At 38.6% G+C, this 23,979-nt stretch overlaps 1 pseudogene; it reads left to right on the forward strand.

Annotated features, from left to right (window-relative positions):
- The first annotated feature begins 503 nt into the window (after positions 1 to 503).
- LOC108704442 overlaps positions 504 to 23,979 on the forward strand; it is a 71,540-nt pseudogene continuing 48,064 nt past the window's right edge.

Below are 23,979 nucleotides of genomic sequence, written 5' to 3' on the forward strand. Positions count from 1 at the left end.
CGCTGAATATGATTTGCTTCACTTACAGACAAGGATGCGGAACAGGAGAACGGAACGTATTTGGCACAAAAAAACTTAGCGATCAGGTACATCATAGGGCGGACTTTACAATCATGGGGGATAAAAAAAAAATACTTTCCTTGTCCTTTAAGGACGCCGTTCATCATGTTTAGTTTTAAGGTAGTTCAATCAGCAGTTTCAGGTTTGTAGCCATGCTACCTGTTCATTGCCTGGTACACTTTATGTAGAGTAATTTGTTTTAAAGGTTTACATTTCCTTCTATTATCCTCTATGGATAAGCATTCCCATATTTCAGAGCTTTCTGTATAGTAAATAGTGTAGTAACTTATAGCAGTCAATTGAATATTTGATTTCATTGCTTTACCTGCAGCTGACCGAACACAACTAATCACTGACTGGTTACTGCTCAGGTGTAAATGTGTCTTTGTTAGTAAATTACCCAGAATGTCTAACTTCATGTTCTCTCCAAATAAAAATAATAATTCATTTTCACACTTCTTGCACAGCACAGAATCACAGAATGGTATGGAGAAAACTACCTTTAATAGATGCAGACCGTGGAGCCTTCACATTTTTTGCACCTGCTCTCCATGAAATTTGTGGAAGCAATGGCCTTCCCCTCACACCAAACTCCATAAAGATCCTGGGTCCATTTCAAATTCTGAAAACCATTGTGCATCCCAGACTTTGCCAGTATGTTGACATCTCTCGTGGTAAACACGGTAAGCTGCCAATTGCATTTATATGTATTTGCTTTATTTTTATTACATGCACTAAAGCTGTGTGCCATCGTACTTGCTTCACACTGTAGTTATACACTCAGAGTCAGTATATAGTATGTCCTGTATATGTCCCACTGGTGCTCCATCCTCCTGCCATAACACTTGCATTAATTAATGCAAGACATTTTTGACCAAAGCAACTCATGGTCAAGAATTTGTTGACAGCATCTGTACAGTCTTTTTAAAGTTATCTATTATTCTTGAAGTTTTTCAAACTTTTTAAATTTTTGACTTACCAAAGCAGCAGACAGACACATTATAGGCCTTTATTTAATATACACTGACAATCGTTTTTATTATGAGCTCAGTTAAATATTGTTTTTGTTTTGCTCACATACTGTAATATTTTCATTTCCATACTTGTTCTGGATTGGAAACCTTACTACATATTACGTTAGTTTGAAAACAGGAATATCTTGACGTGAATTTTTTCTTCTGGTTCAGCACTAGTTCAAGGGAAATTTTCTCGAGTGCTTATAGGGGCAGACTTCATGGCTCGGTCTGCATAGTAATTACTAAATGAGCATTACCCTGTTTCTTCTGTACCTTACATCAGCTAGTAATAGAATATGCAGTACAGTCAATTTATTTCACGCAGTCTACTATTTTTCGTTACAGGAATCATTGTGGAAATTAAACTTAAACTCACAATTAATCATGAATGGGTTAATAGTCATGCCATCAATAGTAATGGTGAAAGGAAGAGAAGGGCTCGGTTTGGGTGGAAAGACCATGAGCCCAGTCTTGGCCAAGTTGAGCTTGAGGTGGCGTTCGTTCATCCAGGAAGAGTTAGCTACTAAGCGATCTGGGTTTGAGCGTCAGAGGTTAGTGACGGAGTGTCTAAATCTGAATGTCATCGGCATAGAGTTGATATTTAAGGCCAAATGATGATATAAGGTCTCCTAAAGAGAGAGTGTACAAGGAGAACAACGGAGGACCAAGTACAGAACCCTGAGGCACCCCCACATTAAGATGAACAGGAGGAGAGGATTTGTTTGCAAAAGTAACAAATCAGAAAGCAGTCAGAAAGGTAGGAAGAGAACCAGGATGCAGCTTGATCACGGATACCAATTGAATGGAGGTCTTGCATTAGAACAGATGGGTTAACAGTATCAAAAGCAGAAGATAAGTCCAGGAGAATGAGAATAGAGTAATGCCCTTTGGCCTTAGACTGAAGATCATTTGCAACTCTACATAAGGCAGTCTCAGTGGAGTGTGTAAATCGAAAGCCAGACTGCATAGGTTCAAGTAGATGATTGGTGCAGAGAAAGTTAGTAATACGGGAGAAGACGAGACATTCCAGAAGTTTAGAGGCTAGCGGTAAGAGACAGGACGGTAGTTAGACAAACAGGATGGGTAAATATATATACAGTGGTGCTTGAAAGTTTGTGAACCCTTTACATTTTCTATATTTTTATATAAATGTGACCAAAAAAATCATCTGCTTTTAAAAAGAAAAGTCCTAAAAGTAAAGAAAAAAAGAAAATCTAGTTAAACAAATGAAACAAAAATTATTATATTCGGTCATGTATTTATTGAAAAAAAATAATCCAATAACATCTGTGTGTGGCAGAAGTAAGTGAATCTTTAGGATTATTATTTAATTTGAATGTAAAATCAGAGTCTGGTGTTTTCAGGTTTATCCTGTGTGAGAAAACCCTGTTTTATTAAAGGAACGGGGATCCAGCAAAGCCTGATCACAAATACAACACATTTATGGCTGTGTATCATGGCTTGAACGAAGCCATGTTGTTAGTGGAGTACCACACTGCTCTGTACTAGGTCCTTTGCTTTTCAATTTGTTTATTAATGACCTGGAGGTGGGCATTGAAAGTACTGTTTCTATTTTTGCAGATGATACTAAATTGTGCAGAACTATAGGTTCCATGCAGGATGCTGCCACTTTGCAGAGTGATTTGTCTAAGTTGGAAAACTGGGCAGCAAAACTGGAAAATGGGGTTCAATGTAAATAAATGCAAGTTATACACTAAATGGCAGTGTGTTGAGAGTTTCCTTAAATGAGAAGGATCTAGGGGTTTTTGTAGCTAATACGTTGTCTAATTCTGGGCAGTGTCATTCTGTGGCTACTAAAGCAAATAAAGTTCTATCTTGCATAAAAAAGGGCATTAACTCAAGGGATGAAAACATAATTATGCTTCTTTATAGGTCCCTGGTAAGTAGGGATGCACCGAACCCAGGATTCGGTTCGGGATTCGGCCAGGTTTCTGGCTTTTTCAGCAGGATTCGGATTCGGCCGAATCCTTCTGCCCGGCCGAACCGAATCTGAATCCTAATTTGCATATGTAAATTAGTGGCAGGGAGGAAAATCACATGACTTTTTGTCACAAAACAAGAAAGAAAAAAAGTTTTCCCCTTCCCATCTCTAATTTGCACATGCAAATTAGGGTTCGGTATTCGGCCGAAACTTTTGCAAAGGATTCGGGGGTTCGGCCGAATCCAAAAAAGTGGATTCGGTGCATCCCCACTGGTAAGGCCTCATCTGGAGTATACAGTGCAGTTTTGGACTTCAGTCCTTAAGAGGGATATAAATGAGCTGGAGAGAGTGCAGAGACGTGCAACTAAATTGGTTAGAGGGACGGAAGACTTAAATTAGACTGTCAAGGTTGGGGTTGTTTTCTCTGGAAAAAAGGCGCTTGCGAGGGGACATGATTACACTTTACAAGTACATTAGAGGACATTATAGACAAATGGCAGGGGACCTTTTTACCCATAAAGAGAATCACTGCACCAGAGACGACCCATTCAGACTAGAAGAAAATAACTTTAATTTTCCATCATTTCTATCACTTCACAGTGAGGACAGTGTGGTTGTGGAATGCACTACCGGGTAATGTTGTGATGGCTGATTCTGTTAATGCCTTTAAGAGATTCTGTGAATGCCTTTAAGAGATTCTGTTAATGCCTTCAATATTAATCATTATATCAAAGGCTATTGTGATATTAAACTCTATACGTAGTATAGATATGGGTATATATAATTTATGTGAAGGTATGGAGGGATGTGTGATATATAATAATAATAAAACAGTACCTTGTACTTGATCCCAACTAAGATATAATTAATGCTTACTGAAGGCAAAACAATTCTATTGGGTTTATTGAATGTTTAAATAATCTTTTACGGAAAAAAACCCAGGTCCCGAGTATCCTTGATAATAGGTCCCATGACAGTAATTGAATTCTACTTTCTCCATTGAAATTGGGCAGTATACCCTCTTGTTTAACATGTGCTTGTATGAAAATATTATTTGTTTATTGTTTTATGATAAATTACAGTTTTTGTTGTTTCTTGAGCAAATCAAGACAAATAGGAAAACTGAAGCTGTTCCATGTTTGGTTATTGTCAAGAAGATTTCCAGTGCATAGAAAACTCCCTGCATAATGGACATTACTTATATCTGCATTAGGAATCTGTGTCAATAGAGCTGCCTTCCCTGTCGGTTCTACAGTTCATCTATGTTTTAATTAGCATATTTGTTATGGTTTTACTTGACCCGGGGTAGATTTGTGTGCAATGGATTACATTGTGTTCTATTCAAGAAGCAAGGTCCTACTCACTAATGATGAGCAAATTTATTCACCAGGTATGGATTTGCGGCAACAATTCACTGCAACAAAATCATCACAGAGACAAAAAAGTCGCCTCAAGAAAAAACGCCCTTTGACTTTAATGTATTTGGACATAAAAGTGGCAGAGACAAAAAAGTTGGCAAGACAAAATTGTCACTGAGACAAAAAAGTCGCCAATGACTCTAATGCATTTGGAGTGATGCCTGCGTAAAAACTGACGCACACAAAATTACTAATTCTCACAGTAAAAAACTTGAAGTGAAAAAAAAAATCGAAGGCAGTTCCAACTTTTTAAAAAAGTGTAGACAAAATGTAAGCAGAGGTTCTCTCCAAGTATAGAACACTGAGCAGTCACTTCTGTCAAAAGTTTTGCGTATGAAGTAATATTTTCCATATTTCTTTTTATACATACATACAGAATTACATTATGACAAGCATATGGTTCACTTCTCAACAACTATTACATTCTTATTCACTGACCTTGTCCATACAGTGCATATATTATACAAGTATGGGACCCATATTTTTTTTTTAAAAGTTTTTTTATTGAAATTTTAAACATTAAACATAATACAATTAGAAGAAGAGTAAAGGTATAGTAAAGAAGAAAGTTGAGAAAGAGGGGGGGAGGGGGGTAAGGCATAAAATATCACAACCATTATGTTAGTACATCGGCAGTTAACTAGATTGCACAGTTAGCCAGGCACCCCATATCGCTTCAAATTTTCCAGGGCAGCCTCTTGAAAGATATGTAAGTTTCTGGTTCGAGAGAGAGTCATTTATCAGTTTCTGCCAATATTGTATTGTGGGGGGGTTGAGCGACTTCCAGTGCAGTAATATGGCTTTTTTGGCATAATACAGGAGCTGTAGGTAGCATATTTTAACATAGGAGCGTAGCTGCAAGCCCTCTATTATCCCCAACAGACAGGTTTCTGGCGAACGAATACTTGGTAGTGCAAGCTTTTCATTCAAGTATTGGAGTACTGCACTCCAAAAGCTCTGAATCACCGGACAGGACCAGAAGATATGAAACATGGTACCAGGTTCCACTCTGCACTTAGGGCACAGATCTGATACATTATCATATATTTTTGCCAGACGGGAGGGGGTTAAGTAAACTCTATTTAAAAATTTAATTTGTATAAGCCTGTCCCTCATAGATATAGATAACTCCGTTACAAGCTTTAGTGCATCTTTCCACTTTTCGTCAGTCAGGTCAGGGATATCGTCTCGCCATTTGCCCTTAACTCTCTCAAGGGGAGAGGGACCAGCAGTAGATAATATCGTATACAACCAGGATAGGGGTTTAGTTAGGTCTAACCTGTGTAAGTAGGTCTCAAGGGTCGTCACCTTCAAGACGACAGGCTTGATTGGAAATTGTACGTTGAAAGCATGGCGTAATTGCAAATAACGAAATAGCATATCTGGGTGGGGGTGCAGTTCCTGTTGGATTGTGGCATACGTTTTACAGTCACCATCAGTGACCACATCACCTAGGGTTTTTATCCCAATCTGTGCCCACCTTGCGATGTCTGGTAGTGAGCAAAAATGAGGGAGGTGATTATTGCCCCACAACGGGGTATGGGGGGACCAGGCTGTAGAGGTTCCTCGAACCAGAATTTGAGATTTCTGAAATGCCTTCACCACCGTGAGCATAGGTGTAGTGGTCACATGATATGTAGAGGCACCTCTGTAAGGGAGTTTGGCAAGGGCCTCAAAGGAGCCTATTACTGCAGCTTCCAACACTACTGCGGAGTTGCTACGGTCAGGAACAATCCACCAGTGGGCATATACCAACTGGGCTGCAAGAAAGTAAAGTTTGAGATTCGGCAGTGCGAGGCCTCCTCCAGAAGCCGGCGCCTGAAGCACCCTAAAGTTCAATCGAGGATGGTCTCCTGCCCACAAGAAGCCTCTAATAATTTTGTCTATTCTGGCGAACCAATGGGCCCGGGGGGTTACGGGAGAATTATGGAGAACATACAGAAATTTGGGTAGGAAGATCATTTTAAACATATTAATTTTGCCTGGTAAAGAAAGAGGTAGGTCCTGCCACACCGCAACTTTGTTAGTCAGGGTCTGTACTACTGGATCTAGATTAAGTTGTTCATATCTATGAAGATCCTTATGGATCACTATTCCCAGGTATTTAAATGTGTGTGCTACTTTGAGCTGTAGCAAGGTGTCCAGCGTATCCTGGGGAAGGGGATCTATGGGAAACACCACAGACTTAGTGCGATTAATTTTTAAACCAGAGTATTGGCCAAACTCAGAAATAGTTGTCAGGAGATTTCCTAGGGCTAAACCCGAGTTGGCCAAATAGACTAGCATATCGTCAGCGTATAATGAGATTTTCTCCGACAAGTTTCCTATACGTAAGCCCTGTATATCCTCATTCGCCCGTATTCTGATGGCCAGGGGCTCTATAGCCAGGGCAAACAGGAAAGGCGAGAGAGGACACCCCTGTCGGGTGCCCCTTCCCAGTGATATGCTTTCCGATACTTGCCCATTGACCAATATCTTAGCTCTCGGATGTGCATAAAGTATCTGAATCCACTTTCGTAGTTTAGGACCCAGCTTATAACGAGTTAACACCTCCCATAGGTATTGCCACTGAACTGTGTCAAAAGCCTTCGCTGTATCGAGGGACACTACAATCCTATTCCCCCCATTATCATGTTGGATCGCTAGGTTAGTAAAAAGCCGTCTCACATTGATATCTGTGGTTTTAGAGGGCATAAAGCCTGTCTGGTCCGGATGTATTAGATCAGGCGCTATCAGTTTAAGTCGGTTGGCTATAATTTTGGCAAATATCTTAATGTCGCAGTTAAGGAGGGATATAGGGCGATATGAGTCACATCTGTCAGGGGGTTTGCCTTCCTTGTATATTAGAGTAATAAAGGCATCATAGCATGAGTCAGGCAGTACCCCTGTTTGATGAATTCCATTAAAGAGAGCTAAAAGTTTGGGGGCCAGAAAGTCTACATATTTCTTATACCATTCAATCGGAATCCCATCTGGACCAGGTGCCTTCCCCATAGGAAACCCATTGATAGCATCTTTAATTTCATCTAAGGTAATGTCTTGGTCTAATTGCATGGCTAGATCTGGAGGGACCTCTGGGAAGTCTATTGTATTTAGGAATTCCTTGAGCTTGTCAGAAGAGGTATCAGGTGGTGAACGGTATGTGGATTGAAAATACATCTCAAATTGTTGTGTCATTTGTATTGGGTCTGTAATGAGAGTAGTCCCATTAGTAATGGCCTGTATCATAGTCTTCGGTACATCCCCCCTGGCCAGTAGCGCCAGCAGCTTCCCATTTTTGTCGCCCTTGTCATACCAGGCAGCTGCTCTGTAAAGCTCCCGTTGCGAGTATTTGTCAACTAGTAGTAAGTCCAGGTCTCTCTGAGCTGATTGCATAGCCTGTTTAGTTTCGTCAGATTCTATTAGTGTCAGATCTGTTTCTGCTTTAGCTAAGGTGTCTTGAGCAAGAGAGAGAGCCTGGTCCCCCTCTCTGCGTGCTGACTTAATAAGGGAGATATATGCACCTCTTATATAGGCCTTACCGGCGTCCCACACTATATGTTCTGCTGCAGTGTCGTGGTTTATTTCCCAATATTGCGTCAGCAAAGGAAGGAGACGTTCGTTAACCTTTGGGTTGGCTATCCATTTGGGGGGTAATCTCCATTTAACTCCTCTAACCTGATTGGTGCCACCCAGAGATAATAGGAGTGGGGCATGATCAGAGCAATGGGACCCATATTTTAGATGAGCGGAGAGATGGAGCTGAGGGTAGGCAGAGGGGGAAGTTAAAGTGAATTCTTAAACATCATCCTCTTCCAATTCTGTCTGTCTTCAGCTACAGGTCAGAAAGGAGAAGGATGTAGGAACAGAGCCCAAACCAATCCAAATTCTCTCAAAATTATGGCTTTGGATAGGAAATTTGCAGATATGGGAGCAGCTTGCAGGCTCCCTCATTTTTTTAATTGTTCTACATACCAGGATGCTGGATAATGGCTCCCATACCTGCATTTACATTTTCCCAGAGCTCCATTGTTTCCAAAATGCTGACTTTAAAAACTATTTTTTCATTATGATCTGTTTATTTTGCTTACGTGACAATATTTAGGAAATCAACTTTTAAGAAATATGCTAATTTATTAATGACAGGGACCTTAGATTGTAAACTCCACTGGGAGTTTGTGGAATATATTGGTTCTCAATGATATAGCTTGTATATTAAAATAATTCATTTGCGTAGAATAAAGTGAGATAATCTGAAGTTAGACCAAAAACAAATTGCACAGCAGAAATGTTAGCCTAAGAATATGTGATTTGTAATATGTTTTAAAACCTATGTGTACTCTTTTATTGCTACTAAATCAGTGGAAACAATAGATACTGTTTTATAATAGTACGTATCCATTTTTCTGGAAATGTTCTGTGATGTATAGTTTACAAGATCCATTAAACAATAGTAAAGCAGGTATCTAAAATCTCTAAAAATGTTCCTGATAGATTTTCGAAAAACCCATTCTCCCAAAATGCCAAATTATATACCTGACCTTAAAAATACAAAAGAAACTCAATATATACATTTTTGGGTGGACAGATCATCTGTTAGGATGTGGATTGTTTTGTTGCTATTGGTGTTTGTTTAGGCATAATGTTAGGGATAATGTTAGGGATAATGTGTTGGGAGAGATTTTTACATCTTGACAAAATCATCTACAAAACACTTGTATTCTTCTTGAATGCACTCTTCACTCATCCTTTCAAGAGCTTAAAATGATGAACTGTTTAAAAGTAATAATAAGGACAGAAAAGTGTTTCCATATCCTAACCATAAATACTATTTATTGCAGATGCACAGTATGTTCGCTTCCCAATAATTGCCTTCTTACATTCAAATCTCCAGTACTGACATGATGACTAAAAAAGAAAACATTACAGAACACCTCTTATTTCATAAAGATGAGAGCAATGTAATATAGAGAGCAGCAGCCACATTGCATTATTCAACCTAATTAATATTCTGTTATTCTCAGAGGACGCTTAAGTAATGAAGTAAAGAGTAGCCAAAGGGCTAGGTAATGCTGGGAAAGAATGTTGGATAACAAGGAGCATATATGAATATGAGATTAAACAGCAGACAGAAGTGTGGGTGGTAGGCTGGCATACAAGTCCATATGACAGGGTTTTAAATTCAGTGTCCCTGCTCTGAACCATGAACCTTTGCATCTTGGCTAAGAGTTGTATGGTTTGGATTCATGAGAACTTGATATAACAATTAAATATCAGTGCTGATTATTAACATGTCAGTGGGTCCTGGAATGCAAACATTATTTTAGCTCTAAGGTTGTTCTTTTGTTTTTGTATTTTTTTTTTAACTTTTAATAAAAAGCTCGGCTATGTGGTGACATCATCCTCCCTGTCTAGTGATCAGAGCCAAAAGGCAACATTGCCACTTGCCAAACCAAATTGGCTTCTTGCAGTTATGTTTGATATACTATTTATTGCCATATGCTATGTGAATGTCAGCTAAATGTAAACCAGCAGAACGACATAGTCAAGGAATCTGGCTCTACCTCACAAGTTATGGTAATAAGATATTAGCTGCATATTGTAGGTTTATGTTGTGTCAACTCTGATTTGAATTTGTGTGCAAGAGTGTAAACCCTAGAATTGTATACATCTATAAAGTCAATAAATGTAATCATTTGAGGGTTGGATTGCAGTATGCTAACAAGGTTTCTTTTTTATTTTGTAATCCCAGCACCTTCCATGGCTGCCCAGAGAACCACACTGGGTGTCTAATGCAATACTCAGTTTATGAGCGCAGGATGGTAATCATGTATTTTCAAGGGCCAGTAAATGCCTTTCAACAAAAGAGTCTTTTATAGGTTTTTTTTCCACCTTTTTTTCCCTTACATTCTTCTCCATTCATCTCCATTCATCTTCTATTAACAATTTAACATTGTTTTAATGGCTTAAGAGATCAAACATAATATTATGGAAAGTTAATACAAACCTTCTATGTGTTCCACTTTTAAAAAGGACTGACTTTGTTAAAAGCATAAAGACGTTACATTAGAAAGTGCCCTGAATAAAATGAAACTGTGAAACTCTTTCCTCACCAAGTTCCATGTTGAAGTGATGGATTTCTTTTATTGCTTTCCAAGTTCTGTGGTACACTTCTCTTGAAAGCAGATGTTCTTCCCAGAATCCACGTAGAAGGATCACCGGCACACAGGAGTTCAGTTAGCAGGGCAAGCCCTTGCAATTTTATTAATGCAGTGCATTAATAAAATAGCAAGGGCTTGCCCTGCTAACTGAACTCCTGTGTGCCGGTGATCCTTCTACGTACCGTGTTGGGTGGTTGCCGATTCTCCTACCATCAAGCACCAGGACACGCTGGGTTGGGTTTTGTGAGGTGTGCGGTTTCTCCAAATTGGCTTGGAACTTCCCAGAATCCACCACATTAGCATGGAAAAAGATATGGCACAGGTTGAATGACCATTGCCAGCATAAAGAGGAGTGGTCCCTTCAAACCAGTAGAGGAAGTATATCATGGTTTCCTCTAAATCAGCAAAAATCAAAAATGCCTGCATGTTAAAAAATACATTTATTTCTTTGGCAATTCAAATGTGTTTATCAGGCCTGTATTTGTGATGAGGCCCAGGCCTAGGGCGGCAAAATTTCAGGGGCAGTATGCTACCCAGCCGCATTCTGGGAGCACTGGCGACCCGCAGCCCGCATGTTCAAAAGCGAGAGGCGCTAGGAACTGGTGGACTAGGGGCCCGAAGAGGGATATCTGTGCCTGGTGTTTATCTTTTTTACAAAAGCCCAAATGAATGAGTTTATGCCAAAAAGGTGGGTATTTTTTCCAATTAAAGTATAGTAGCTAACTTGTCAACTCACAACCCTTAAACCAAAATACTAGCCAATTTCTAGCACCCTGTTATTATTTTAGACTTGTTGGCCATGCTGCCCTTATTTTGTGATGTTAATAATTATATAATGCATGTTTTATGCATGTTTATGTTAACTAAATAGTATATTGTTAAACCATGTCACAGCAAAACACCAGACAAGCAAAGAAATGTATTTGCTTATTTAAGAAGTAAGAAGAGCAATTGCACTATGTAATCTTCTATCCAAGGTTTGGAAACCTTTGTTTATAAAGCTGAAAATCAAACATGATTGTATAATTGACCCTACAAGAAAGCCATCTCTAGGGCATCTGGTTAGTTTCACTGATATCCTGTCAGAAGTAACACATACAAACCTTTTACATATAAAACAAACTTTTATTGTCCAAATAAAAAAAATATATGGTGAGAAATTCTTAATATTTTCTCAGGCAAAAGAGACCTTTTAAATTGTTATGTGTCTGAACTATTACCTAGCATTTAAAAGAATAAAACAATGCCCAGTGCATCTGCAAATTCCTTCTCTATAGGATCCAGATCCTGTGCAGTTGGACTCATAAAAAGTTAACTGGGCCCTAGTTTGCCAAATCCCAGAAAGCTCTGTAAGTTAAGTGGGTCTTTAAGGTGGAAAACTGAACTTGGCTCCTGAAATATATTAGTACTTACTGTATTACCTTCTTGTTTGTGTCTTTCATTGAGATTTTTTAAATGTATTTTATTGACACTGGAGAAAATGGTAAAATATTATGTTTAACAAGTTGCCATATTAAAAGAAGTAAGATAACTTGCTTACTTAGCTTTTTTACATAGAGTTCTGCATTCCATGTGAGTGTGTGCCTTACTTTTATTGTTTTACAAATTGTTAAACAGGAAAGTATAACCTTTGTGTAATATTAAATATATATAAGATGGGGGGGGGTTTAACAATGAAAGGGTTGATCTAGGTACTTAGAACAGAGGGTTGTAAAAAGACAAGAGATGGATAGATGATATGTAGACCTCCACATGGATAAGCCACGTAATAACAGTGTGATATGGGTCATGATTACAGATTTTTAAGTTTTCACTTAATCAGGGAAAAATAAATAAAAATGAATCCACCAACTATAAAACATTTATAGGAAACATGTATATGTATAGATAGTGTTTGTAATCTGTGCACTATAGAGGATGAGCAAAAGGGATTTACTAACTCAGATTTTCCGTCTCTACTTACCTGGAAGTAACAACCAAGACAAAATGGTTTACATGCTGCTGCATGTTGTCTGGTGAAAGTTCCAAAGCTTGATACAGATCTTGTCACCAGGTCACCAATTCTAGAGGAAACATCTTACTGGTTGCTATAGGTTACTGCACCTGGGCACCTTGTGCTTGTTATTACATGTGGCAGTAACTATGTAGGGTATTCTTACTAATTTATAAGTCCACAAACCTCCACAATTTCAGTTAGAGCATGCAGTACATGAGTAGCATCTGTGTAAGGTGATTAAATAAATTAAAATACAGATTTCAAAGGTATATAAGCAGACATTATAAGCAGCAATCCATCATTGGGCTGCTAGCACCAACGATTTTGTGAAATGTGATTTTATTGACTTACCTGAAACCCAGAGCCGGTGCTCCTATCAGCAGAAAACTGCACTGGCCCAGGGTTATACCAGTGAGCACCAGGGATCGATCCTCTTCCGTTTTCCTCTTTCTTCGCACGGCTGCGCATGCGCAGTAGAGCAGAAAGCTGGACTTTAACTAAAAAGTCAGCTATTTTGTTCTACTGCGCATGCGTCTGCCCCGGGAAATTTGAAGAAAGAAGAAGCAGGAAGAGGATCGCTCCATGGTGCTCGCTGGAATAACCCCGGGCCGGTGCAGTTTTCTGCTGATAGGAGGACCGGCGGGGTTTAAGGTAAGTAAATAAATCACTTGGGGTGCCTAACATTTGGCACCCCCAAGTGCAAAAAGACTTTCCTTCTCCTTTAAAGCTGCCAACTTGGTACCTCCAGATTAGGTTGTCAACGTATTGCCTGTGTAAAGGGCGCTTGGGAGTGCCTGCCTGATATCTAGCTGAACATCACCTAGATATCTATCAGACAGGTTATGAAAATTCCATCAGGTGAAGACTGTAGTGTCATGTTGATGAAGTCCTTTAGTGACAGTCCCCGAAACAGCTTCAGTGTGATGGACCATTTTGCATGTGGCCAAATGGGCCAGAGATCTGCTTGTTGGTTACCTCACCGAACTTAGGCAATGCAAATCAAGAGCTGTCTCTTAGCAAATGATCACCAAGTTGCCCTGCATCTGATAAATTTTTGTTCTAAAAGTCACAGGCACAACCTCAATAGTGTGTTCATGGAAGCATGACGTTCTTTCCCTGCAATGTCTTAAATGACTCTTACAACAAAATGTATGTGTGACTGAGTGGTAGATCTGTGTTCACTTACACTTTGTTCTCAGAAGTTGGAACAAGGATGCATTTATACTGTAATTTGACGTGGACCATTGAAAAGAACAAATTACTTCTTGTTGTCAACGGTGGCATTTGTTTTCAACAAGCATTCAATACAGATTTATAAAACTTTTATGGGACTGATTTGCTAAAATCGATGCTAAATTGCATTACTACAGTTGCTCATAGCAACCAATCAACATTGATTAGAGTACTAGCTAAAAAAGCAAATATCGCACTGATGGCTATAAGGAACTACACTAGTAAAATGTTGCAACTGTGTTAGTAAATTAGCTCTATGTCTTTTCCTAATTACCAAACCTAAATCTGTGTTTCTAATTTAATCACTAGGTATTCAAGCTGCCTCTTCTGGAAACCCAATAATCTTAATAAATACTGTAGCTCTTAAAACATTTATAAAATATGTAAGGTGGGTGAAGATGATAACATGTAAAAAGTGCAGTATATGATGATGTAAATGTGACAATGCCTGTTAAGTGTGAATATGGGTTTTGAATGTTGGAAATTGTGATGATTTAAAAGATGTATTTACAAGGTTTGGCCACAAGAGTCCTCAGGGTCCTATTAACTGTGTAATAGTGTACCTTTTTACCTGGCCACTAGAGGGAACTAGTGGGAAGAAACACAGTATAAATAGGGGAAAGAAACCAGGGAGTGGCAGTTTGTAGACGGGCGTAGTCCAGTGAAAAACATCTGTTGAAGGGAAGTAGTATGCTTAGCCAGAGTTAGGAGATTTATGTTATAGTGTGCACTAGGTGTACAAGGTAGTTAGGAAAGTGTAGCAAGGGCAGTTAAGAGCCCCAACCAGGAGTAAGTGGAACTAGCCTTCCGGTAAATCCTCTACCAGTCAGGGACTCAGTGATAGGAAACAGGATAGTAAAAGAGAGGGCTATGGGACTGTGGCCATTGTGAAAAGTCCTGTCCTGCCAGTGAGGAGAATTGGGTTGCTGAGGGCAGGTGGAGATAGTGAGATCCCATCGAGGGCGGTGGAACAGGACCGGCCGATTGGTATTAAAAGGTAATGCTGGAAGAAATCCTGTAAGTAAAAAGATGCTAGGTTCCTGTAAGAGGTGGCCCTGTACTGTATATTGAAGATTTGCCTGTTGGTGTTAATTTGGAATGACATGTTGGAGTTGGACTAATAAATATAACTTCAATTTTTTTACAACTGCTGGTTTGCTCATCACTACCAAAGCAATTCTAGGGACACCTGCTTACAAATATGCTCAATGTTTGTTGCTTTGCAGTAAAGCTGGCTACATAATGACCCAAGGATCAAATATCTAACTGATCACCGGTTGTATTGTCTGCTGGGACTTAGTGCGGTCTGGCCACACATGGCCAACTGCACATATGTGACAAAGCAACCTGTGGGTGAGAATAGTCTTGTTGGTGGAAAGTTCAAGGAGTGTTGGCTTGGTCAGTCCTAGACTACCGAAAAAAAGGGGGACACAGGATACAAAATATGTTGATCACACCGCGTAGAACAGGCGGTCCAGGTGCACCAGCCACTCAGTTTAGGAAACAAAAAAAACAGCAAAGTACAAGAAGAGAGGTATCGGGAACTCAAAAGAATTCCATAAGGGCCTCCAAACATAAAGTCAAAAATGTAATATCTAACAATAAATATACAATATAATAAATATTAAAATTTTAACTTTATTTTTGGCAGTCCTTGTGGAGTTCTTTCGAGTGCCCGATACCCCTCTCTTGTACTTTGACAGTCCTAGACTAACCTAAGCACCAGACTATAAATACTGGGAAAAGGAACATGGATCCTGTACCTTGTAGGATGCTCACACGATTAGTACAACTATTCTTGCACTAATTGTAAATTTAATAAGAGCAACAAATACACAGTATGAAAGGTTTTTCATGGTTTTACACATTTTTAGTGTTACTTAAATGCATACAAAACACAAAGGTTTAGAGAAGTGAAATAATCCCTTCCAATCCCATCAAAAAACAAATTTACAAAAATACCCAAACACTATTTTCATCTTTTATTCCTTTATTTAAAAAAAAATGCAAAGAATTTGCAAAGTTTTTACCTGATTGCAGGGGCTAAAGGTTCCAGTGTGTATTTTATAGCTTAGTAACTTAATGCAATTTTTTCATTTACAAATATTATTTTTTAATGTTTGTTTTTTCATTTTGTTTAGTTTTTTCCTCTGGTAAACATTTGGTATGTACTTGTTAAAGAGCTTGGTCCTTTATATAATGATCTGGTCAGTGATCCTGGCATTTGTATGTTTGCTGACCAATTACTACAAAACACTTTAAATTCAATGGTGTATTTTTCCCATTGACCACACAACTTTTCTTTGTGGCAACTCTTTTTTTCACAATACATTGGAGTCTATGGTGTTTATTTTTCATGGGAAAACCTTGTGAAAAATTGCACTCATCACTACTATTATAGCGTTGATCAGAATATAAAATACTGCTATTATAACCTTATTTATTTTTAAATGATATGTCTCCTTGAAAAAAGGTTACAGAATAATTTTATCAGATTTAATGCATAAAACAGTACTCTGTCTCTGTGTGCTGACAGGGGAATGAAAGAATTGCACAGAGGATCATGAGAAACATGAAAATTCACTTTATTTGCATTAACATTCTTAATTTGTCATATTTTCCAAAGAATATATTTTAAGGCTTACTTCAAACATCTCTAATTAGTTTATTGTGTGTTCCAATAATAAGAAAACAGTTTTCATATGTTAAACATTTAACTGTGTATTCTTCCATGTTACTGGGATTTAAGCAAAATAAATGTCAACCTAAGCAAAATGCAATTCACATATGTTTAAATTCATTCTGAAATTCATCCAGAGTGCATTAGTGATGGATAAGTCACAGAGACCACCTGCAAAAAGCATGTTCCTAGAAATCAGACAGACTTTTAACTGGCTACCTACCAGGATCACTTGGGTAACCATAGAAGTTAATCACTAGAAAATCTCAAAGCAGTGAATGACTTGGTGGTTTGCAGGCCTCCCTCGATCAAATAATGCAAAATCCCAGGAAAAAGTATATGTGATTGTGACATTAAATGGTTTCAACAAATTTTAAACACACTGGCCTTCAAAATGATTTACTTTTATCTGCTATCCCAAATCTAAATGAGGTGAGATGCAATGGAAAATGTACGTAACCCAGTTTCCTTCTGCTTTTAAATGTTCTATGAGAGCTGCTGTTATTTCCCTTTGGAATCCTAGTGTGCATAGTTCATGTGGTAGTTATATGTAGGGATATGTTGGGAAAGAGGTAAATGTCTGCTCTGACAGTAGTTTCTATTTGCCTTTTAAGGAGAACTAAAAATAATTTGTATCAAATTATTGCACAGAGAAGCATAGTTCCACACAGTCCTTTGCTGCTTATAACTTTTATTCAAAAGAGATGCCTATAAGCACTGTTATTCAGTCTAAGCTTTAGAGAGAGAAAGGATCTTTGGATCTTCTTACTATAAGTCTAAGAGTATATCGAGTAAACATGAAATCGATTCAATTGGCTGGTTTTGCTTATAATGATTAATTATATGTCAGTTTGGATCATTACAAGGCACTGTTTACAGAGAAAAAGGAAATCAAAGGCTTGTTTACAAACGCCTGATCCAGCATCTCACTCACAACTCCCTCCTCGACCCCTTGCAATCTGGCTTCCGCCCATCACACTCGACTGAAACTGCACTCACCAAAGTAACCAATGATCTTCTATTGGCAAAGTCTAAAGGTCATTATTCCATTCTAATCCTTCTAGATCACTCTGCAGCCTTTGACACAGTTGACCACACACTCCTCCTTGACATTCTACGCTCATCTGGCCTTCGGGACACTGCTCTTTCATGGTTTACATCTTATCTGTCTGATCGTTTCTTTAAAGTTTCCTTCTCTAACTCTACTTCTACTACTTTCCCACTCTCTGTTGGAGTTCCTCAAGGCTCTGTTCTTGGCCCCCTGTTGTTCTCGCTCTATACAACTTCACTAGGAAAACTTATTCAGTCATTTGGACTTCAGTATCACCTTTATGCTGATGACACGCAACTCTACTTGTCTACTCCTGATCTTTCTATTTCTGTCCTTTCCCAAGTCACAGACTGTCTCTCTGCTGTCTCCTCCTGGATGTCACAGCGCCACCTGAAACTGAACCTTTGTAAAACAGAACTCATTATATTTCCTCCAAGATCTTCCCCTGTCCCTCAGATATCACTCACCGTAAACAACACCACCGTTCATTCTACCACACAGGCACGCTGCCTAGGAGTTATCTTAGACTCTCATCTGTCTTTTTCACCACACATTCAAACACTTGCAAAATCTTGCCATATTCAACTGCGCAACATTGCTCGAATACGACCCTATCTCAGTTCAGAATTAACTAAAACACTGATTCAGTCTCTCATCATCTCCCACCTTGATTACTGCAACTTACTCCTCACAGGTATTCCAACAAGTCACCTTTCACAACTCCAATCTGTTCTAAACGTGGCCGCTAGACTCACTTATCTAGCTCGCCGCTCAACATCAGCTGCTCCCATATGCATGTCCCTTCACTGGCTCCAAATCTCTTCTAGAATCAAATTCAAATTACTTACACTCACATTCAAGGCCCTTAATAATGAAACCCCTCCCTATATTTCATCTCTAATCTCCAAATACTCTCCTTCACGAAACCTACGCTCTGCTTCTGATCTTCACCTCACTTCTCCTCTGATCACTTCTGCCCATTCTCGTCTACAAGACTTCTCTCGGGCCTCTGCTTTTCTCTGGAACTCTGCCACAAGCTGTCAGACTTTCTCCTTCTTTCCAAACTTTCAAGCGCTCCTTAAAGACCCATCTGTTTAAAGAGGCTTATTCGATGTACCTTAATTAATAATTGCTGTATCAAAAATGACAAAGTGTTTATATAATCCTAATGTCTCAATTGTACCCTAACTTTTTAGTTTGTAAACTCTAATATCTAGGTCCTTCTAACCCTATTGTACTCTGTAATCCTTGTTTGTTATCCACCATTTATTCCCTGTTTGCTATAACTGCAGTAAAGCACTGCGTATCTTGACAGCGCTATATAAATTGATGATGATGATGGTGATGAATTTTAAAAATTTGGATTATTTGAATAAAATGGAGTCTATAGGAGATGGCCTTTCCGTAATTCTGTATAACATATTTCCGGGTAATAAATCCCATATTGGTTTACCATAAAAAAAATACACAAATATATTTTGAGTCATTTAATGTGACATTTTAACTAGTTCTGATCTTTCAGCAAATAGTTTTTGTGTGATTCTGGGTGCTAATGTTCAACAAATATTAAGGGACCAGTAATTAGAAAAAAATAGATTGTAGGCTGATCTGGGGCAGAGATTAATGGGAATTATTCAACCATATCTGTAAAGCATAAAATAATAGAGCTATTTAAATAAATGATACTTCCAGTCTTAAAATCACGGTTACAGTAACAGTGATTCCAATAACCCCCTCCTTCTTTGCATTTAATCATTACCCTAGATTTTGTAAGAAAATTCTTTATACATGTATTTGTAGAATTAATGAAGTCTTCAAGTTTCTTTAAATTTTATTTGAAGGGTAAACACGACATTGGTTTATGTAATATTAAGATAATTAGTTCTTTAGGCAAGGTTAGCAGAGACATATCTTGAATTTACTTTTATTAGGCTAAGAAAAGAAGTATTAAATAACTAGCCTGTTATGAATGCCATGTGGCGCCACACGTAAAAAAAAAAATTAATTGGATTTTATGTTTCTTGTCTTCTTATGTTTCCTTAAAAGTTATGGTTTCATCAACTTGTTAACAGTCCATCCGGGTATTTCCATAATATTCATGTTTATTTCATTCCCACAAATGGGGAATTGGATTTAAGGTTCATATGAAAGTATTCTATTGCTTTCTGTTTGCACGTCCCATAGCTAATCCTGTTTCAATAACACTGTCAACTGAAACCAGTATTTTTTCACTAATTATTAAAATGTAAATGAAAGTTTATCTCAAGGACTAAGTTGAAAGCGTTTTCTATATGCATATACAGGTGTGGGACCTGTTATCCAGAATGATCAGGACATGGAGTTTTCTGGATAATGGGTCTTTCTGTAATTTGGATCTTCATACCTTAAGTCTATTAGAAAATAATGTAAACATGCCTGGTTTTGCTTCCAATAAGTATTAATTATATCTTAGTTTGAATCAAGTACAAGGTACTGTTTTATTATTACAGAGAAAACAAATCATTTAAAAAAAATGTTTAAACATTTGGATTATGTGGGTAAAGTGAAGTCTATGGGAGATGGCCTTTCCGTAATTCAGAACTTTCTGGATACTGGATCCCATACCTGTAAGGGATTGTTATGGTATTCTGAGGCAATTAGCAATTGGTTTAATTTTTTTATCATTTTTGGTTACTGCATTATTTAGCTTTTTACTCAAGAACGCTCCAGTTTCCTTCAATCTGGTTGCCAGGGCACAAATTAGCCTAGCAACCATGCACTGGTTTGAACAAACTGGTTTGAATATACATAGGAGAGGGTCTGAATAGAGAGATGAGTAATAAAAAGTAGCAATAAAAATACATTGTTTTAACCTTTGTTCCTGTGCTCTTTTTGTCTCGGACCAGAGGCATAACTATAGAGGAAACAGACCACTCTATCGCAGGGCTGAACTGCAGGGCCTGCCTCGTCTATAGCATTGAAATCCCCTCCCCGCCTCTCATCCTTTAAACCTTTAAGTGATAGTAGAATTTCCCATTTCACTTTAGGGGCATTTCCTGGGGGGGGGGGATTTTTAGTTTACCTAGGAAAATTATACATAATTTTTTCAGGAGAACCTGAACTTTCTAAATCTGCTGGGATTTTTATGTATTTCCACTTCTGGAGCAAGATTAAGAGTTCTAAAAACCAATAAAAATTTAAATAATTGCCATTTTTCATGATATAGGGATTAATAACAGAGAAATAGTTTATTTTATGCACACTATTTCAACTCACTTGGCAAGCCTCATGTCTCTCAAACGTGTCAATACCAGATATGTATAGTTTTCTGGAGATTTCTGATTTTTTATAGAACTCCCAGCACTACAGCAGAATTTGCCATACTTTAGATTCTAAAGCCAAAAATCCTGGAACACTAAGGGGCCGATTCATGAAGCTCGAGTGAAGGATTCGAATGAAAAAAATTCGAATTTCGAAGTATTTTTTTGGTACTTCGACCATCGAATTGGTTAAATTAGTTCGAATTCGAACGAAATCGAACGAAAAATCGTTCGACTATTCGACCATTCGATAGTCGAAGTACTTCCCCTTTAAAAAAAACTTCGACCCTCTACTTCGGCAGGTAAAACCTACCGAAGTCAATGTTAGCCTATGGGGAAGGTCCCCATAGGCTTGCCTGTGATTTTTTGATCGAAGGATTTTCCTTCGATCGTTGGATTAAAATCCTTCGAATCGTACGATTCGAAGGATTTAATCGTTCGATCGAACGAAAAATCCTTCGATCGATCGATCGCAGGATTACCGCTAAATCCTTCGACTTCGATATTCGAAGTCGAAGGATTTCAATTCGAGGGTCGAATTTCGAAGTATTTTTAACTTCGAAATTCGACCCTTAATGAATCTGCCCCTAGGTTTACTCCAGGAAACCATATATTTTTGAAAAGTACAGATTATGCCAAATCCAAAATGTGTAACCATGTCTTTTTACTCCTAATCACCAAAGCTATTCTGAACGTAGCCATTTTTATAAAAACGTACAGTTCTGAAAAATCATCTCAAAAGGTTCATTTTGAAAATTCATATCTCACACAAAGCATAAGGTACCAAGAAAAAAACATTCTTAATATTAATGCCAGGGTTCCGCTGAACAGTTTGATGTCCATTGTGCATGGAGTTATCAAAGTATCTTGTGCTTAGAGACCCCAAAATGAAGTTATCACATACAAATTATCCCAGAGGTCACTTCAGCTACTGAAAATCAACACAATCAACTGGAAAAAAACACAAAAACATACATTGACCCCCAAAACTATATATTTTTGGAAAGTACACATTCATGTGCATCCAAAATGGGTACCCATATCTTTCTATTTCAAACTACTCACAATTCTTTCCCAAATTTGACGTTTTGATGATATACTGGAAAATCCCTTCAAAGCTTCCAGTTTCTAGCATGTTATCTTCCACATAGCATAAGGTACAAAGAAAAAACATCCTAAATATGAAGGCAAGGGGTCCACTGAACAGTTTGATGCCCATTGTGGATAGCATTACCAAAGTATCTTGCTTGTAGACACCCCAAAATCAAGTTAGTGCATACACATTTCATAGATATTTCTACTACCAAAATAAATACTGCCTGATTTAGGTGGGATAAAAGCGAAAAATTTGTAAATCAACCCCAGAAAACCATATATGCACCATCATAAAACATCCTAAATAAGCACGCCAGAGGACACTTTGATGCTGATCATCCGTATGGACAGTCTTTACATATATATATATATAGCAGTGCACTGTCCCCACCTACAGGCTTCAGTCACAAATTGCAGTTAATTAATTTCTTCTAGTTTTTATTGTGCAGAAAAGTAACCTTTTTTGAGTTTTTTTAAACTGCTAATAAACTACTGATAGATTAACAATGCTTTTGTTTTGTTGCCACCTTTATCGGATACAGAATGGAATTTGGAAAACCGGGCAGCCAGTTTTGACCCAGGCAGACCTTCAAAAAACTGTCTCCACCAATGAGGCGAGTTGAGGCTGTTGCCTCAGGCGGGCAGCACTCCACTAGGTACCAGGGGCAGCAAAAATGCTGCTCCTGGTACTTTAAGAGCGAATTTCCGGGGGAGGGGGGGCAGCAGCAACTGCTGCTGCCTCAGGCAGCGGAGGCAGGGCCGGCCTTAGGCCAATTGGACCAATTGGGCCCAATTGGGCCCCGCACCTCTGGGGGGCCCCGCACCACAGGGCAGCACAGATAATATTTCCCTCAGCACATGATGCTGCCTGGCCTGCCCCCAACTTTGAGAGTCCAGCCCATCCCCAAATCCATAGGTCTAGCCTGCCCCCAACTCTCATAGGCCCAGCTTTCCTCCAACCTTGATAGGCCCTGCCTGCCCCCAATCCAACCAAGCCTGCTCCCAAGCTGAATCGGCCCAGCCCCAAACTAATTGGCCCAGTCCACTCTCCTATTTCCTCCTTCTCTCTCTTACCCTGTGTGCCCCTATTATGTTACCTTGTCTGCCCCTTTCCTTTCTATTTTGTGCCTGTATGCCCTTATTTTCCTAAATACTTGGTGTGTCAGTAGCCAGCAACACTTTGTCTAGGGGCCCCGCCAACATGGTCCCAATTGGGCCCCACATTTGATAGGACCAGCCCTGAGCGGAGGGGCCAGGATCGCCCCTGCCAATAAGTCTAATTGAAAATCATGTAAACATTAAATAAACCCAATAGTTTGGTTTTGCTTCCAATAAGGATTAATCTTAGTTTGGATCATGTACAGTACAAGGTACTGTTTTATTATTAAAAAGAAAAAGGAAATCATTTTAAAACTTTGGATTATTTGGATAAAATGGAATCTATGGAAGATGGCCTTTCTGTAATTCGGAGTTTTCTGGATAAGGTTTTTCCTGATAATGGACCCAATACCTGTACTTAGGGGAAAAAATTGCTAAAGTCAATGTGCAGTAATATTATTAGTATTTACTGCACTAGAATGATGGGAACTAACAACTAATTACCAAATTCTTCCTTCTTTAGACCATTCTGTAAATTATAGTTCACATATTTTTCTGACCATAAATTGCATTTGAATCTGACTCATTTCTTGTCTATTATTCTTTATCTTTATAAAGAATTTTAGCTTCTTTTTAACTACCTACAGTGTAAACTAGGGATGCACCGAATCCAGGATTCGGTTCGGGATTTGGCCTTTTTCAGCAGGATTCGGCCGAATCCTTCTGCCTGGTCGAACCAAATCCTAATTTGCATATGCAAATTAGGCCGGGGGAGGGAAATAATGTGACTTTTTGTCACAAAACAAGGAAGTAAAAAATGTTTTCCCCATCCCTAATTTGCATATGCAAATTAGGATTCCAATTCGGTTCGGTATTCGGCCAGGATTCTGGGGTTCGGCCGAATCCAAAATAGTGGATTCGGTGCATCCCTAGTGTAAACTCCTTTGCATT

The sequence above is a fragment of the Xenopus laevis genome, chromosome 1S (genome assembly GCF_017654675.1).
Source record: "Xenopus laevis strain J_2021 chromosome 1S, Xenopus_laevis_v10.1, whole genome shotgun sequence".
Classification (NCBI taxonomy): Eukaryota; Metazoa; Chordata; class Amphibia; order Anura; family Pipidae; genus Xenopus; species Xenopus laevis.